The sequence below is a fragment of the Corvus kubaryi genome, unplaced genomic scaffold (assembly GCF_017639235.1).
Source record: "Corvus kubaryi isolate FWS band 111438036 unplaced genomic scaffold, C.kubaryi_AGA036_p1.0 37397, whole genome shotgun sequence".
Taxonomy (NCBI): domain Eukaryota; kingdom Metazoa; phylum Chordata; class Aves; order Passeriformes; family Corvidae; genus Corvus; species Corvus kubaryi.
In genome coordinates, this window is record NW_024581136.1 from 5,823,600 (window position 1) to 5,843,227 (window position 19,628).

Sequence of the window (19,628 nt, forward strand, 5' to 3'; positions counted from 1 at the left end):
CTACACGTAATAGCTGAAGAAAAGAAACCCAAAGGGTTTCTCCATGTAGTAACTTTTCATGCAAATCAACAGCAGATTTATCTAGAAAATAAATTAATAGGAAACCTAGGGTTTGACCAAAGCAATGTTATTAACAATGTTATGATTGATAATCTTATCAATCTTAGCAAGATTTTATTAATGCAGTATTCAAGTGAATGTCCAGCTACTAGTTTTGAATTTCTGTTGTGCATTCCCATGCTTGGGGATTATTTTCTCCATGTGGGGTTGCTACCTGCAGTCATTTGCCTTAAAATGAGCTGATTAGGTAACTGGAATTCATACAAGAGAGACACAGTCTCCAAAGAGCACTGGTGTGCTTTGTTTTCTTCCTTATTTATTCTGGTGAAGCACAGGAACTCTATGTTCTGTCACAGAAATATATCTTTTTTTCATAAGTGCTATATAGGCACAAGAAGGACATGAGAATTGTCCTAATTACTCATAATTTGTGTCTTAGAAGAATTCAATATCTTGCTGCAAACACCAGCATTTGGGAAAAACAGCAAGCCTTTGCTTTCCTTCTCTTCTTTCCCTTCCCACCCCCCGTCCCCCCCGCCTTTTTTTTCCTTTATCTATTTCAGACATTTATCCTTCATCTCATCCATTAAAGCTCTTTGGGAAAGGCCCTATATTTGCTCCCTGGTAGAAAAATCATCAGTGTTTTCATGTTAAATGAAGAATAGAATTTTGCAGCTGACTGAACATGAGAGCAAATTCGCTATTCATATTAATTAGCTGTAATTTTCCCAAACTACTACTAGAAGCTGATCCTAAAACTACACAATAATGTGCAGCTCTCCATGGAATTGTACTGATAAATATTTTAGAAGGAAAATCTTAAAAGGTGTCAAACATCAACATTAACACCTTTCTTGCCTTCATGATAGGAAAAGCAGTAAGTTCCAAGGTATGCCTATGAGTTAGGTTGAAGAGATTCATTGCACACATTTTGGGAGAAAAAGAATTCTAAGCTTTGAATTATCCACTGTTCTCTTAATTCTGCTCCAGCTGAAGTCAGTGAATCTAAGTGAGCTGCCAGTGCAGTTAAGGGGAGTTGAATTAAGCCTGTCTGCTGCCAGCTCTAGCTGGGAAAGGGAAATATGCATAAGCAGCATAAGAACTCAAAGTCCTTTCTTTGATAGTCTTTTCAGATTTTGTGATCTGCTATTTCATGAGTGGAAGAGAGATCACTTCTAAGGGGTGGCAGAGTATGTCAGTAATGGGCAAAAGAACCTGCAGTTGTACACACCATCAAAGCCAGCAGATTGTGTAGCTGGAGTACCCTGTACCTGCTGATGTGGACATGAGAAATGGAGAGTTTCCGAGTAAGAGCAAGGCTAGCAGGGTGTGTAAAGACTGTTATTTTTGTGCTGGCTGGTGTATTTGCCATGGGGAAAGCTGCTGACTGTCTGGGCTTTGTGTTGGAATGTGGTCTGTTTACCTGTTGCAATGAGGGGCTTACACATTCAGTCTGACCTTGGATGATAATGTGTCATTATACCCATTTTATCAATGGCCTTCTTTCTTGAGGCTTTTATTGGGACTTGATTTCTTCTTGTTGTTTTCCCTTGCTATTTAATGCTCTCATTAATGTTGGCTAACAGTCTAAGAGAAGCAATATCCAAATGGGCTGTGCTGGTGAAAGTCTTGGATGTTTCTCTGCTTTTATTTCCAAGACCTTTTTGTTGCCTGTTTCTTTGTCTCAGATTACTGAAAGTCATCAGAAAGATGTTTACAATTCTCTCTTTCATTATTGCTGATGGATTCCGTTAGCTTTAGGGAGAAATATATTTTAAAAAAACTCCAACCCAACAAAAAAAAATGATGCAGATGTTTATGGCTTGTTTTTCTTGATTGTAACACTAAAGAACATTCAAAGCAATAGCAATAAATGACTAGAATTACAATTATCTTGCTGTTTTTTGCACCTTTAGTACTAAAACAGTCTCCATATCTCTGTAAATCAGCCAGTTCCTGAAAGCCCAGGAGAAAATGGAGTGAATAGAGCTTGAGAACCATTGCATATTAGGGCATCAGTATATTCCTATTTTTTTTTCTTAATCACAAAAGAGTAGGTAGTCAAAGAATACATGCCATTGATTCCCTTGCTTTTTTTCTCTTTCACCCATATTTTTGTCTTGCCTTTCTGCTGCCACTAGGTCAATTAGATGAGCTGAAATGCAGTTTTCTTGAATATTACTCTTCTCTCCAGCAGAGAGGCTATCCCTTATTTTAAACACAAGGCTTTTGCTCCCACATGACTGTGGCAGGAACCTTGTGCATGACTTTTTCTGTGTATTTTGGCCATTAGCTTTGTCATATTCTGACTTATAAATCACCCAGGGGATAAGGGAGAAAGAAATGGGTTGTAAGTGGTTCTTACATAATGTACTATGAATCTGGCTTTCTGATACTGAAAAAATATATATGTATTTCCTGGGAATTGTTCTGCTCCTTAGTAGGACTTGGTCATCTCCAGTTATAAAGACAATTCCCACGCTTTGGACCTGGTGTGTTGTGGTGGCCTGAATCATGTTTCCTCCACTGCTGCTCATTTGTTATGGCCAAGGGAATGAGCAGTGCTGTCATCCCAATTAGCTGGGGAAGAAGCTTAGGTCTGATATTCAGCTTCTGACACCTGATCAGATGAATCAGCTCAGAACAACCGAGATGCTGCCTGCTGGGCCAGGGCTGCAGAAGCTGCTTCTATTTTAAGAAGACACATGGTACATTTAGCATACTGATGGCAGCACTGCAACTGGCAGGAAGTCAAGTGATCTCTTCTAGGAAAAGCGGTTTCAGGTGCTGAAACCAGCCCATCTACATTCTTTTCAGCCTTTATTGTCCATAAAATGAGATTGAAAACTTACACTGAAGCCCTAAAGTTAAAGCACATCACAGGGATCCATGTTTTGTGTGTATTTGTGTGTGTGAGCTAAACACTAATCCCTTAATGGTATTAATTAGACCTAAGCAGGTGCGACGTTCAGGCTGTGTTGGCATCTAGTACCACACCTGCTGTAAGAGACTGACAAAGTGGTGTTAATTGGTACCATTTTTTTTCAGACTCATTTTGCTTCTCTGCAATGTTAGCAGAGTTTTCTGTCACATACATTCATCCTTTCAGCTAACACAGTGTTTGCTGTTTGGGGAAAATACTAAAAAGAACCTATGTGGGTGGATTTTCTTGGATTTTGCTTTTACTTCTCTTTTTTCCTGATGAGGTACAAGAATATTGTGGGTCTTACAATGTGCTACCTGATGTCCCTAACAGACAGACTGAGACTGTTAATGAACATGGATAGAACCAAATGATTATTCCACTGTTAATTAAGCCTGTGCTTTCTCATATGATCACTGCAGAGTCAAATCAGGTAACTCAGCTTCCTGAACTTCTGGTTTGCAGGAGATTTGCAGGATTTGGGGCAACCTGGGTTTAATTAGCTAATTAAATTAAACTGTAGCTGTAGATAGCCCTGGCAGAAGAAGGTAATCATTATATAGAAATAATGAGCATGCACAGTAAACCCTCCTCTAACCAACATTCTGAGTAGTCCCTGAGGTGAAGGGAGGGATATGGTTTTCAACTTGGATCTACTTTTTTGTTTCTTGAAAAAAAACTGAGCATCCAAACAGCAACCAATTACAGTAGAATAAGAGAAAGGCAGATAAAAGCCCACCAGTGTTGCAGGGAATAATTATGACTGGTTTACCTTCATACAAGCATAGCTGCAGAAAAGGTATCTGGTCTGATGTTCTCTCTGAAGGCCAAACTGTTCAATTTGAAAGAAGAACTTACACAACTTCTAGAAATCTTTCTGTCCTGAGGTGCTTTGAGGGAGAGGCCATTATAATTTTTTTTTGTCTGCTTTGGAAGCAAAAATTATTAATACATCTGTACGTAGGAAACCACTGTTCCATTCATCTCTTGACACATGCACCCAGAGTGTGTAGTACTTGTCTGTTTGAAGAGCTCTGCTGTTAAAAATATGTTAAAGACAAGCTCCAGGTAGAATCAGAACTATTTTTGAGTATAGTAGCAGGAGGTAGGTACTTACCCAATTTAAGCAGTGTTGTGTTTGCTGGTGTGCTGCTAGTCTGCTGCTCTGTGAACAGGAAAGGGGTGATAGTGTAAGAGCCTTTGCCTTAAATCTAACAGAGTGGTGCAAGAAGAGCAGATATGGTATATGGTACAAACTTCACTGCTTCTAGACCCTAATCTGTTCTCTAATTCATACAGTTAGGAAGACAGGCATAGGAGAAATGGCATATGTAAGGAGGCACAGAAGACAGGAGGCAAAGAAATAGGATAAATTCTTTGTGGGAACCAGACCTTGGATGTAGCAGTAGATGTTTTATTCATTCAAAAAAGAGGAACAACATACATGGCAGTAGAGAGGTCAGCCTTGGGAAGGGAAAGGAACAAGGCAAGAGATGCTTTCTACCCCTGGTACTCTCTCTTATATCCCAGAAGCATTATTTGCTCCCTGGAGCACTGCTGATCTTCCCAAGCCTCCCTCTACTCCCCATGAGATCTTGTTCTGCAGAGCGTCCTTGAGGCAGGAGAAACCAGTTCTGCTGCCAAATAAAGAACTTCTGAGTGGGCTCAAAGCAACCTAGTGCTGTTGACCCCCTTCATCCCAGCTCATGCCCAGAGAGAACTATTTGTTGCCCAATCCTGCTGCTTCTAGCAAATTACTGCGTGTCCTCATGTCTGAGAGAAAAAAAGTTGTTCCGTCTGGCTCTTGTGGTAAGAGCAGAATTTGATGCCATATATTATGTAGGTAAGTTTGAACTCCTGCAAAATGTAATAATCAGATCACAATTCAGCAAATAATTTGAAAATTCAAGGACCATGTTAATTCTCTGCTTACTGAATTTGTTAAATGGGTGTTGCAGGTGCCCTTGAAGCTCCTTTTGCTCCACATTTCAGTCAAGACAAAGCAGAAGTGAAACTCAGGCCTAAATAAGGTAAGTCATCACTGTTTAAGTCTTATGCAACATTGTAGGTCTGCTTTAATGTTAAACCACATGCTTACAAACAACTTCTTCAATATCCAAGGACTCAAGTAATTGTGTGTATATTTTCAGGATCATGTTTTAGGCAAACTGTCATATTTTTTGTGCTTAAAATTGGATGTCAGCAAATAAAAGTTGAAGAAAAATGGTTGTTAACTATTCCAATAGTGAACAGCTTGTACAAATCATCTTTCATCATTTACCAGGCAGAACCTGAGGTAAAAATACAAAGCTAAGGTCTTGCTACTAAGAATTTTTATATACACATATGCTTCAACTGTGATTATTGTTCTGTTAAAGTGAATTAAAACTCTTTGTCCCTAGAGTGAATTAATGAGGCTGCTGCCATAATAGAGTGCTTCTGTTCAGTAATTTTGTGAAATTTCTTGACAATATGATTGGTTTTTTCAAAAGTGAAGTGAATCTACTAAAATAATATTGTAAATGCAACTAGTTCAGGCTAATGATGAATTAGTTAATTATTAATTGATAGTCTTTAATTTGGTTATATCATCTTTTAATAAATTTCTAACTCTTTTAATTAATTTCACTGGAAGTATTAATACAGATAGAAATCCAGAAAATTATTAACAGGAAGATGTTGCAACCAGCACTAATCTCACAAGTTTAGACAATTTGTCTGAGGCACTGCAGGATGGAATTGTTCTTGCCTCAGTGCTCTCAAAGATTAATGAAGGAAATCCCATTGCTTTATAATTCTTGCTGTTTTCCTCTTCATATGATGGTACTTACTTGTGAGCATGTAATAGGAGATAGGTCTGAATCACAGATCTGAACTTCAAAAATCTTCGTCTGGCTCAAAATTTAGTTTTACTTCTGCTACGCAAAAAAACAGTGAAAGATATAGTGGCTTTCAGCTTTGTCATAGATGTGAAGAAGCTGAATTTAATGAAGGGGATTTCTTCTGAATGTGCCTAGAGTAGATTTTATTCATTTAGGAAGACTTTTCTTACTTAGTTTAAGGTTTTTAAGGTAAAGGAAAATATGTGAGTTCAGCTAGGTGAACATGTAATATCACATTACTTTTCTCATCAAAGTATAATTCTCATTTTTGAAACAGTTGTGTTTGTTTAATTATTTTTAAATCAATTATTTATTAGGAATTTATGCAGGCCTTACTGAATCACAGCTGCTTTACTAGGCTGCCATGATGCCCTTGTGCCTCTGTTGGTGTTTTGGTCTCGTCCCTGCCAACTCACACCTGATGCTGTGCCATTCCAGCATAGCATTTTATGTGTTTTGTCATCTTTTTAGATATATTTAGAAGTTTTTAGGATGAAACTACAGGGTTTCATTGCTGCTTGTTATTATGAGGTAACCCTGCAGCACTTTCCAGCTTTCATGTGGCACAGATATGTGGCAATTTTTTTCTGAAGAGAATAAAATTCATCAGATCAAATGAGTTGTTGCAAGAGTATGTGTTCCTCAAAATGCCTGCTAGGATTAAGGGCGTAACTTGGATGTACAAAGTCTCTGTACTCAAATACTGGATAAAAATTAATCCCAAACTCCTTATTCTACTGTTTTTTCAAAGTTAAAGGAGCTTGCTGCCATGGGCATCCATCTTGAAGTTACTTTGGAACAGAATTTTAAATACAAATAAGCACACATACAAATTTTAATAAAGTATGTCATAGAAATATATCAGTTGCAAAGAAAGTAGAGTGCTGCAATTCATGTAGTGATCCTATAAAAATCTTTCTTTATTCTTATGTTTATTGATTTTTATGTAGAAACAAGAGAATGATTGCTGTATTTCCTTTTAATTATACACTTAAGAGTGTTGTAATTACAATAAAGGTGCACTGCTTTTCACTCATAAGTACTTATGTTTATGTAAACCAAATGACAGTTAAACCACATTTATTATTTAATTTCTAACCTATGAACAAATGTAATGCCATTTGGAGAGCAGGGATATTTTCTCACCTTAGTAAGCAAATAGTTGTTAGTGTATAAAGAGAATATTTAACAATGAGGAAAATATTTCTTGGTACCCTTGATTTTCTTTTCAGCATTTGGGGATAACATAGATCAGGAATTTGGAACAAAACATGTTTGTTTCACATTGCATTGCCCTGTAGGTTAGCAGTGTGAAAAACTTATTGAATGCTGTTCAGTATTCTATATCACAAGAGTAAAAGCGTATCTTGTGCAGTATTTTCTATAAAAGCTGGATCAAATATCCACAGATTACTTACCACACTGGGAAGTGTGTTTAAAACTTCTGTTCTTGATGATTGTCTCCATGATGGTGTCAAACATCTTCAACTTTGCTGAGCAGCTGTCTCCTTGGTAAACAGTGACTCTCCTAAATAACTGATACTTCTTTGGTTTTTTTCCTCTACCAACAAGTAGCTGCTTACAGGAGCTGTAATTTATTTTGCAGAGGAAACCATATAACCTTAGGAGTGCTGGAGGCTGAAATACTAATGGTGTCTGAGGACATGGCACTGTATAGATTTGGCACTTGACTTTACAGGCTGTGGATTAAAAAAACCCAGCAGCAGCAGAACAGGTTGAAACTTGAGAAGGAACCAAAATTTTGTGAGTTTCAAAATTAAAATCTGTATATGAAATTGTTTTACATGTGGTGCTCCACAGACCAAACTTTTACCGATTTTTTTTCTGTAGTTGAACAAATTCAGTCTCTGTATCGGGACCAGGCTTCTCACTAAGATTTATACAGCTCTTCACTTCTCCTCTCATCCTGCTCAAATAACGATCAGATTAAGTCTTTTTGGAAGAACATCCTCTCTCATTCAAAAAACAAGTATAAAGAATGAGTTACATCTGTATAGTGCCCTAGTGGAGGAATAAAGAATGAAAGTTCATGTCATGGACTAACCAAAATTTCTTCACATATTTTAGAAGCCCTAATGCAGTATTTACAAGCAGGGTTTCAAGGATGCTTCCAGGAACAGCTATTTGGATAAAGGTAGAGTCACAATAAGGGTTCACAGTTGTTGACAGTGCTCATATAAGCCCATAGTTTTTGTATCTTTTCTTAAACATTCTTTCCATCCAGTGGCAGGCTCTGGATTATGCTGGCATTTAAGCAGTAGAATTGAAGAATGGGAGAAAAATTTAATGACACGAATATTGAAAACCAGAGGAAATTTGAGATGGATCTTTGCTTCTAATAAAAATAACAAAATCAAATAAATTTGCTGCATTAACAGCAAGAAGGAGGAGCAAAATAAGAAACCTAAAGTCAAAATAATTTGATTGTGATGGTCATCTTATCCCATGCTTGCATCATCCCATGCTGTGGGAGTTATTAGTCCTTGCAGATGTTCAGATCAATGAGCAGTGTGCATCTCAGCCCATTTTTTGAGCTGAAATCTATACTGATTTAAAAAGTGAGGAGCAAGAAACCTAAACAGTAGACTGGGGAGCAGCTGCTGTTGTAAGGGGAAAGGTGGGAGAAGTCAGAAGAGAGCAAATGAATAATGAAGTGGAAAACAATCATACACACATTTTAAAGTGTTTTAGTCATGGCCTCCTCAGGAACCTGGGTGTTTTCTGAGCAGAAAGAACGTGATGGACTAGATGACAAATCCTACCTAGGTCTACGAGTGACCACCCATGCGAATGGAGCTTTTATTCCTGACTGGGGACATTTCTGCTCTGTCATGATTGTACAGAGAGGCAGTGTTGCTGACCTTGAATGAATTATTTTCCCCTTTTTTCTTTTGGCCTATGGGCTGACAAAACAGTTATTTCCACAGCTCTAATTACAATCCACAGAATGTATATTTTTCAGAAAGTAAAGTTATTGCCTCAGGCTCCAATTCCCTTTTGGGCTTAACCTTTCAAAGCAAAACTGCCAGTTGTTTGTTCTCTCAAGGCTTTTAAGTTGTTCAACAAAGTATGAAATGACTGCAAAGTAGTAATGAATAAGTGGTCCTTTTGGCTTTTACTCAATCTACTGACATAAAGAAATTTTGGTTCCTGTGTAATTGCTGTACATCATTAAAAATGTGAGGGTTTACTGCTTTGTTCAGTTTCTCTGCTTTAGAGCTAGTTTCCTTGATGTGGCTGTGCTATGGACTGGATGCTTTGGTTGGTGGGGGCAGGGATGCTGCTGGAATTGCTTTTTTTCTGAAGTACAGAGTAAATCTGATTCTCTAATGTCCATCTTGCAAGATCAGCCAGTCCCTGGTTCGAGTCAGCCCAAACTCAGTTTTCCTTGTAGTCAGTAAAGCTGTTAGCAGAACAAAGGGGCATTTTGCATTTGTTTCCTGGGCCGAGCACTGAGGAGGCAGGAATAGAGACCAGTGTGGTGACTTTGCTCTGTACAGGCATTTGTGGCTGAAAAAGTCCTTGCGGGGCAGGAGAGGCAGCTGTGGAAGGTATAGCATTTCAGCACACTACAGCTGTTTTCTTTGAGAGCTCCACTCTTCCTGTTTTAATTATTCTAGAACACTGTCAGAAATAATTAGTATTAAAAGGTCAGTAGCAGTTTCCACTTAATTAGTTCTGTAAACGTTTTTTTAGAGTGAGGCCCACAGAGATTTTTACATACACAAATAAGAATAAGAAGTGGCTCTAGTGTAGAGCAGAGCTCCTTGCAGGCAACTTGGAAGCAAGATATGGCTGGCCGTGCCCACTGCTACCTTGGGCCCATGGCTGGACCAGAGCTTAACCCCAGGCTCTGCCTCTGGGCACTGCTCCAGCCTCACCCTGCTCACCAGAGCTCCCCAGTCACTGCACATCGGCTGGGGGCTTCAGCACAGAGCTGAGACCAGGACAAGGGACTTGTGAGAGTCTCTGTGGTTGCTGGAGGTCCCAGATCAGTTACAACACGTCTCTGTGCCTCAGGTAGCACACTCAAAACTTGTGTGTGGAAGGGCAAGGCTCAGTTACTGTTGGTATTTAACTCAGTCAAACACCAGCAGATTTAAACTATATTGAGGGAAGGGTAAGAATTAATTCTGTCCACAGCACAGCTGACTTTATATGTAACAATGAGCTAACACTGAATTTGTATTGTCAAGAAGATTTATCACATGTACTCCTTAAGATAAATATTTTTTTTAAAAACCCTGGGTATTTCACTGTATCATTTCTATACCTACAGCCTTTTTCCTATCATATGTTTATCTGTTTAATCAAAGAGCATTGGAGTAGAGAACATTCCTATTAGTATTTTTTTACTTTTGCCATGTGTTTGAGATATTGTGATACATCTAGCTACATACCAATCATTAATTTAAATGAGTCTAAATCTTTTCTGTCCTTTTCCTATACTTTAATGCAGACAGGTAGTACAATAACCTTTCTGTATTTGTGAACACCCTGACCATACCTTCAAAATCAGAGTTGGCTCTTCTAAACAAAAGCCCTTAATTGCATTGTAAATTGCAGTAAACTTTGTGGTGAATACTGAGAAGTAAACTTGGTTTTCTCAGTTATTTTAAGTAGGCCTAGCTAGGAGGGAGTGACTTTAAAATGGAACAAAGAAATTCAGCAAAATGAATACAAAGTTATTAAGAAAATAGTTATCATTGTATATGCACGGGTAAATGCTGATACTTTTTTTTTTTTCTGTAAAACTTCTATAAATATTCTTTGGCTGTTGTAGTGGTTTCCCACTAAAACAGTGTTTTGATTTGCTTTATTGAGTAATGTATTGGGGCTGTAGTTTAGTTAAAGCATTCCTGCTGATCTAATGTGTTTGCATTTACCCAGGCTTTCGATTTGGCTACCTCAGACAATCTCATGGGCATTAATAAATTAACCTCCACAACCCTGAAACTGGTAAGAAGGGATTAGTACTCCTATTTTATAACTGTGGGCTGAAATTGGGAGTAAAGAGAGAAATGTATGTTGCAGTTTAAAATCAAACATACTGTTTTTGGAAGGTGTTTGCAGACTTTGAGACTGATGAACAAATGCATATATACACACACAAATATATATACACACAAACCATAGAGTGCTGAACTGTAGTTGCTTAATAATGACCAAGATTAAGATGGGTGACAGTGTCAGAGATACAGTTTAGAATCCTGTCTTTCAGGTGAGTGCTTGAAACATCAGGATGCTATTTTTCCTTGGTTTGGAGTGTTATTCTGACTAGTAACTCAGGAGGTAACAGTTTGAAACTGAGAAATCTTTTTTATCCCTTTGAGTGAAATCCACTAAGGAGGATAGTTGGAGGGGCTTATAGGCAGTTCTTTTAGTGCTGATTTTTTTCAGTGGTTTGGATCCCTAAGTGAAATGGATATATTTTACCTTAATTTCTGTGGTGCTGTGTCTATCACTGCTATTAATACTCCTCTGCATAGACTGGCATTTTTGTATCATTTTGGTGCAAATTTGTCTTGCATGTAATTTAGGTGAGGCATATTGAAACCAAACTTATGGAATGGAAGCAAATGGGCTGTTTTTTCTGATAACAGATGCTGACTTGTGCCAAGTTATTAGCACTGATATGCCTTACACTGTGGAAATCCTCAACTCTATTTAAACATGTGGCTACTGAAATGCAACTCCCTTATCTGAGTAGTGCAGATTTAGCCAGAACAGTGATATGCTTCTTGGTCAAATAGGCCTTTTCCTTTTTTCTTTACATTTAGAAAGATCTTTCTTTTTGAAATTTAGGAGGCTAACTTTGTTAGCATTGATACCTGGAGAAGGTTTGCTCCATCAACTGCATGCAGATGTGGTTCTGCACCCATTGCAAAATCTAGGACTCTAATTTAAAAAGATAGTAGGCATCCTCATATGTTAAATACCATGGTTCAGCTGAATCCAAGTCCTGAATACTGTGATTTAGCTGCTCTTGTCTGAGGTGCTCTCTTTACAGCCCTCCCATACCTCCCTCAGGAACTGCCAGCTCTCCTAATGTGTCCCGTGAATGGCCAGACAGCAATTTTCAGCAAATTCGTGCCTGTATTCCTTCACAGATCTTACCTGAATTTCCTGCCTGTCTTTAGTGTATGCTGTATTCTCCAAGCCAAACAGTAGAGTTTGTTTGTTTTCAAGGGCACGCAGTACCATAGCAGTTTTTCACCCAGAGAGTGGTTGGGCACCGAACAGACTCCCCAGGGAAATGCTCACAGGACCAGCCTGACAGAATTCAAGAAGTGTTTGGACAATGCTCTGAGGCACATGGTGTGACTCTTAGGGTGTCCTGTGCAGGGCCAGGAGTTGGACTTGATGACCCTGATGAGTCCCTTCCAACTCAACATATTCTACGATTCTGTGATCTGATTTGCAATCTGTGCGCTGGTGCTCATCTCCTCTGTGCTGTGGTAGTTAGATTAGTTAGCTTGGCTCAGAGCCCTTACAGAAAGGAAAGGGAACACAGAGGATGAAATGCCATTTCTGCTGCCAGCCCTAAATAGCTTAGCTTGATATAGAGAAGGATTTCAGTGCCGAGGGTCATGGAATCTGTTCTAAATGCAGTGGAGCTCACCTATCGAAATCACTGTGGCAGTAACAATGTGCTCTGTGCACCTTCTGTGTGCTCTGCTGCATCTGAAAATTTCGAGGAAAGCAAGCAGGTTTGCATGTTTTACTCCTCACCTGCTCTTTGTCCTGTCTGCTACACCACAGGTGCACCCATATGTGCAGAGCTCCTGTGTTCTTGAAAAGTGTCAGTCGCACAGACCCTCTGAATATCCATCCCATCTATTTTAACTGCAGAACCACACCCTGCCTGCAACCTGGCAGACATCAGAAGAGTTCAGGACTATCACAGGATATTATTTCCTCAGTAATAGATAGATCATCCAGGCAGACAAAGCTCAGCAACAGAGGCTTTTAAAACTTCCCTTAGTCATGTAAAAGAAAAATTCAGAAAAAATTACCTTAAAAAGAAGAAAAAAACCAATGAACACTTAAATATATATCTTCTAAATACTGCTCTACTCCTATAATTTAAATGGTTAAAAGGTATCTGAACTGCTTAGATCTTTTAGCAGCCTTTAGATACCTCTCCAGTTTTGCATGTCAGACCCTTAGTCACCCACCTTGTTGCCCATTCTGTTTCTAGTTTCTTAGAAACAGATGTAACAGCCTTTCTGTGCCTACAGAGAAGCTGTAAGGAAAAATACATCAAAATGTGCTGTTATTCTTCAGTAACTCCACAAGCATTTTCACTGTATGAGCATTTTTTGGAGCCTAACACTTACTAGTTGTACTGTGGAGTTCTTCGTTGGCCTTATTGAAAGCTTAGTGTTCCTAATAATATGCCTTGAACAGAGAGTGCTACAACTTTTTCAATGCAAACAGCACATCATCCCACCCCATTGCCAGATCTAGCATCAAGTTGTTGCTGTTCATTTTTATTGTTGTGCTGACAAAGGATGTACTGTACTTTGAAGGCATTCTTGTTTTCAGTTTTTCATGGTAGGATGCACTTCTGTATAAAAAGTATGGTGTTTACTCTGTTATCCTCCCTTGCTTATGTGTGATGGATGATAAAGCTCTGCAAATGCAGTGTTGTTTGTCTTGGTTTTGATAGGAAACTGCAATTTGCTTGCAAAAATTGCTTCTTTTTTTGTGGTTTTAATTACGTCTGTGATGACAAAAGAGCATCCTGTCAAATGTCTCTCAACCTGCTTTGTAGAACAAAAGCTAATGGAAAACTGTTTATGTATTTGAAAAATAAGAAGTAAAATATACTTGAAAGGTGATAAATTCTTGGATTGCCTAAACAGATATTCCTGAGCTTTTGCCATTTGACTCTTCTGAAAAACAAACTGTTGTAATTCCTTGTTCAAAAATGTTTTTCAAAGATTTCCAGAAGTGACTCTGTTCAAAGAAATAACATGTTGTAGGTGTTTGGTATTAAGAAAAATCAAATAAGCAAAGAAACAAACAAAATTCCCATCACCAAAACCCCCAAGTTCACTTTTCTCAATATTCAAACAAGATAGATGACTGGCAGTTTTCTGTCTATTTGACCTGGCACTCATTGATAACCATGAAGAGGAAATAATTTTTTGTATCAGTGGAACAGTCAACCCTCCAGAACACATCATCAATTGAGTGGGAAACAATTACCTACAAAGTTCATAACATTATAAATTATGCAATAATTCTGCAAGGCAGAGTGACGTGTGGATGTTGCTAAAGAAATGAAAGATTTACTTAGGTATGCAAAAACCTGGTTATTTCAGAAACTCACCTCAGACTCTAATAATTACAGTGTTTTTCATATCAGACTTTTCTGGAAAGTAGTGCTTGAGACCAAAGATTTTCTTCCTGAAAAAAATGGAATTAATTATCTGTAGTCTGTGTAAAGCACTAAATAAATGTAAAATCATGGGGAGTTATAACAACTTTAAGATAAGGTAATTTTGAAAAAAAAATTTAAATGAGTCCATGCTTCAAAATTTCCTATTTTTCTGGATTTATTGACTTAGATCAAATGTACAGCAGAACTGTTGAGAACAGAATCAAATACACTTGTACACAGTATTAAGGAAACCCCATGTATTTATTTAATTATTGCAGCTATCAGTATTGCAAATTACAGTCTGATTTTGCCAGGTTCTGCAGACTGCTCTATGTTGCCTCTATGGTAGCTGTTCACTTCTGTAGTTCCACCCATTATGATATTTCAAAGCTTCTAATGAAATAAATTAATGTATAATGCTAGGGCAGTAATCCAGAAGAGTTTCAGAAAAAGTTCCATTTGCGAAATGGAGTGTTTAGGTTTCTTGTGTTTTTTAATTAGTTTTTCAGTGTATGAGTGGGTTTTAGTTCTCCAGTCTTGAGAACAGAAGCATCACAGAACCTGAATACCAAAATGCTCCATCTCATGAGGCTAAATAAGCAGTCTTAAGTCATGAAGTAAATTAATAGAAGAAGCACAAAGGTCAAGTCTACACACTTGAAAATGATCTGTAATCTCTCTGCCTCAAGTGGTCAAAGAAACTCCTGGAGTTTTCCCATTGAAGAAAGCTCTGAGGAATCATCTGTGGGTTTTATGTTTGTTGCTGTGTAGCTGATGAAAATATTGTTCCATTTTACTTTCTACTCATGCAGCCATTGCCAGCTGTATTGAGTAATAAACACAAGACAAATGTCACTGGCTTACATACAAATATTTGTGTTTTTAAGATAAGGTATGGGCTAGAGTAACTGTAAAATCAAGACAGCTTTATAGAATAATATTTATATTTATTTATATACACAAAAAAATCCTAAATACCCCAAAATCAAAACTGAGACGTACTTAGTAGTCTGAACTGCTTAAAAGCTGAACAAATATCCTGAGAACAGTCTTGAAAACAGTCAAGGATGCTGTTTACTGCTTATGTAAGTTGTGTTGCCTATCTAGGGGAAAAATCCCAACATCCCTCTTGAGATTTCGTTTTATTGCTAAAATTGTCCTGAGTGGTGTCCTGACATATGAAAATTGCTATGCAGGGAAGACTTCACACATGTCAGTGTTAGTCTCTTGATAAAACTTTTAAGTACTAGTCACTCTTACTTACATATCATTCTTTTAAATCTTTCTTGAAACTTCTCTGCACTACTGTTAAAATCTGTTCTGTCCTGTTGAATTGGGCCTGATCTATTTGCCTGTGGGAGTTCATACCAGTTGCCCAGATATGAAGAAACCTGTGAACTGCACAGCATGAAGCCAATGATATCAATGAGACAAAACTTCATTTTCAGTCAGAAGAAGGATTAATGCCTAAGTTTATTGCCTGCCCCCTCCCTCATGTGCAAAGATGAAGTAAAACAAATATCCCAGTAGTCACAGTTTGTAGGACAGAGAACCATAACCTGCTGAAATGTGTGGATTTAGGTGTGTGTAGGGAAGGGAGTGGAGAAAATAGGTGTAAACCTACTCACTCAGTCAACTGGAAATCTTAAAAAGATGTGGTTATAGAGTGGCAGGGGCTGTGACACTTTGTGTGTGTGTACTGAGCAATGTACGTTCACAGTCAGTGCTCCAGTTCAGTGCACATAGAGGTGCAGTCAGTCTATTTTGTGCGTCTCTACTGGGCTCTACTCATCTACGAGTTGGAGGAGGTCAGTGTTGTGAAAAAAAATACAGTGTTTAATATTTTTACAATATTTTTTAATCCCTGCTTTGATCCTGGGAGTATTTTATTGCGCTAACTTGAAATATCTCTTCTGATAGTAGTATATAGTTATACAAGGGATTTTTTTATTTTTGTTTGCTCCAAGGATAGACACTGAAATGTTTCTGGGATTTTTTTTAATGCTATGTAATGATGAGGATCATATAAACCGCTGCTGCTGATATTCTCTTGATAGAGTAAATACAGAAAGGTTTCTTTGTGTCTGCTGACAGCCTTCTAAACTTTGGTTCTTCTAAACTTTTTCATGTTCTTTCTCTAAAGCTGAAATAGAATTGCCAGAAACGTAGATATACACAAGAGGCAGTTTGCAGGATGTGCTGAGACTCATCTGGGGACTTGTTTGTTGCTCTTTGTTTTTAAAGTGTTTTGAGCATGTTTTTGCTCTGCTGAATAAAATTCATATCTTCACTGAATTTATTGTTTAAATATGATAATTTGATGTCAGATCTTTTGCAGAATTTCTGTATCAAAACAGTTTAGTAAATAAAAAGAAAATGTTAAATATGTTTTCTCAGTTGCCAACTCATGCTGATGTGAAGGCCAGAAAATCCTCACAAATATGGTTTTTCTGCCAGATGTGATAGGAATTGCAATTTCACCTATTTGTATGCATATAACATGTGCTCTAGCTGCTGGCAGGAAAACTTAAATTTAAATGAGTGATGAAGAAATACATGGAATTGAATGCAGAAATTGTGTACATAGTTTTCGGAGCAGTAGCCCTCCCATCAGCAATGAATTGGATGCTGAGCTTCTTAATTATTAAAAGAAAGTGCTGGCTGTACTGAGAGTTGTTAGATTAGTGTTCCCCACATCGATCCTTTCACTGATGTAAAGAATATATTATGAAAAAAGCTTGAGGGATTTAATCATACATGTATTGAAGTCAGTGGTGGAGTGACTATTGAGCTCAACACGGGGACAATGTTGCCATGATTTGCAGGACAGAGGGAAGTCAGCAAACATGCAGAGATGCCACTTGGCTCAAAGTCAAAATCCTAGAACTCAAGTATATTAACTTCCATGAGATATCTAGTGTTTGACCTTGCTTCAGAGGAAACAGCCTTTCTGCAGGGGAATATTCTTGTGGCATCTCAGAATGAGTCTGTCATGTTGAGACATCCTGGATCATAACCCACTGACTTGCCACACTTCCTACTTTTTTATGCATGTTGTGGTTACCATCTGCAGCATATTTGTTAGTTCTTTGCTTAGACCACACTTAATGACAAGGTCCTTAATTTTAAGGTTTTAGCTACTGGTTATTGGAATATCTGCAGCAAATCCATGGGACGAAGGAGAAATAAATGCATTGCTTTTGGTAGATTGTGGCAGCCTTCCTTCTCTTTAAGCTTAACTGATGTGGAAAAAGGACTTTGAATGCAAACTCCAGGATGTGGCTTTATGCTGGTTACTTGAAAGTGGCAGGGGGGTTTGTTTGGGAGTTGTTTTTTTTGTTGTTTTTCAACTAAAGGAGATAAATGAGGCAGTGTGGCAGTTATTGCCATTAGGAGGGTGAGTTTAAAATTTACTTACTTTTAGTGCCAGGATCAGCAGTTCTGCTTGTTTCAGGTAAATAGCTAATTTGATAGCAGGTGAGGAGTTGGCAAATGCAGCTACATGTTCATTGTAATTGTAATGCCAAATTAATTATGGTAAGAAAAACTTGCATGTGACTAAAAAACATAATGCATATAGATGGTGCTTAGAGAGTTTTCCCTATAGAAAATAAATGAGTACAGCCGTTGGTATATAATACTGTAAATAATTTAAGGTATAATTTGTGAAACACATTCACATAAATGGTTTGTTTAAATTAGCATGTTTGCAAAGCATTAATTTTGCTGTCCATGAGGGAAAAACATGCAAAAATATGATTTTTTTTTTTGTATTCATTGAATCTTCATTTTTTTAATCTCTCAGATTTTTATATACATAATATGAAACTTAAAGTATTTATATTATAATTTAAAAAAACAGATTCTTTAAAATAACTATGTGTCAACTCTGATAACATCTGTTACAATGCTGCTTCATTTCTTATTGGTTCTAGCCACTTGTCAGGATTGGCTTGCTTTTGTAGATATATGGGATGGATTTAGATGTTTTATTAATTGACCAGTAACACCATGTAACAGGCAATCTTTTTTTCTTTTAAAATTCATGTTTTTTTCTTGAGGGTTTTCTTTTCATGGGCTGAAAAAAGGATATATATTTTAGAAAAAGCATATTGATGTGCAGATGTGTGGTGAAGTGTTTGTATGTGACTTCTGCAAACTGTCCCCACTGGACACATTTGATTAAATAACACTAACTTGACCTTTTGGCAGACACTGTGATTCACATGACCTACTTAGAAGCTGTTTTGAAACTAAACCCAGAAAATACTCAATCTTCTCTCACCCTAATTGCATTGGTTAAAATGATAGATTGTCAAGGAAGACACTGGCAAAAAGAATAGATTCTGCTTTCAGAAACTACCAGCTGATGCAATTATGTCCCTAAATGGAATGTGGAATTGTTTTCTCCCAGGGAACACATAATTTAAAAACTAGCTTATGTTTAAAATAAGTGAAATCTGAATTTCTACCTGCTGCTAGCATTCAATCATTGAAATCTTTCTTCTGAGTGGTTAGACTCAGACCCTTGGTTTCCTAGCAAATATCACTGCTTGGGACACAAAAAGTATCCAAGAGGTACCTCTCCACAAGTAAAAATCTCTGCTTCCTATTTTGCCTTTATTCCTCATTCTTGTTGGAACCTTTGTCCTCTTCTGACTCTTTTCCCCCTTGACACTGCTGTCCTCCTCTTACCCTTCTGGACCTCCTGGATTTCCTGGGTGGGCTTCAGCCATTTGTTATCTCCAGCACTACCATTTACTGCTCTGTTCATAATAGGTCTCATCAGGACTTGAAATGTATGTGGGAAATCTGAAAAAAAGGACAAACTAGTGCCTAGGGTCAACATTCAAGAAAAATTCATCCCCAAAACTGCTGAACAGGATCTCAGCATACAGAAGTTAGGGCTCAACCTTTCATCATTACAGCTTTTTCGTTTGGGCAAAGGGTTAAAGATGCCACCTTCCCATGGTGTAAATTTACTGGATCATCTTCCATTCTGAATGGTGCTAGGCCCTGGAATATCCTCTCTGCAAGGCTTACAAAGTTCCCAGGCAGCTGAGTTGATGATGGCAAGATCCCTGGCAGCATTACTCTTCCACACGTTTGAACATACAACAGTTTGTAATTCCACCTGGGAAAATCAGAAAGAGTTGCAAAGAACTGGATGTGTGTGCTCTTGGGAAAGGTAGGGCTTTCATTCACATTAGGAAGGTTCACACTAGGAAGATTGACTGTGAAGCAAGGAGTAATTCCACATAGGTTTTTTTGGTTGGTTGGGTTTTTTAATCTTATTGTGACAATGCTTTTCCTTTTTCCCTTTTCCTCCTGTGTTTTTCTGTGCTGGTGAGGG

At 37.9% G+C, this 19,628-nt stretch overlaps 1 protein-coding gene across 4 annotated transcripts in view; it reads left to right on the forward strand.

The window, feature by feature from the left end:
• DAW1 (dynein assembly factor with WD repeats 1) overlaps window positions 1-19,628 on the forward strand; it is a 247,791-nt gene that overhangs the window by 150,082 nt on the left and 78,081 nt on the right. For 3 of the 4 annotated variants that reach the window (XR_006018444.1, XR_006018443.1, XR_006018442.1), the window contains exon 14: window positions 4,942-5,013. The gene's annotated coding sequence lies outside the window, so the exon portion shown is untranslated. Of the gene's footprint in view, window positions 1-4,941; window positions 5,014-10,776; window positions 10,846-19,628 lie in introns of all 4 variants that reach the window. The other variant, XR_006018445.1, reaches the window with a different exon arrangement.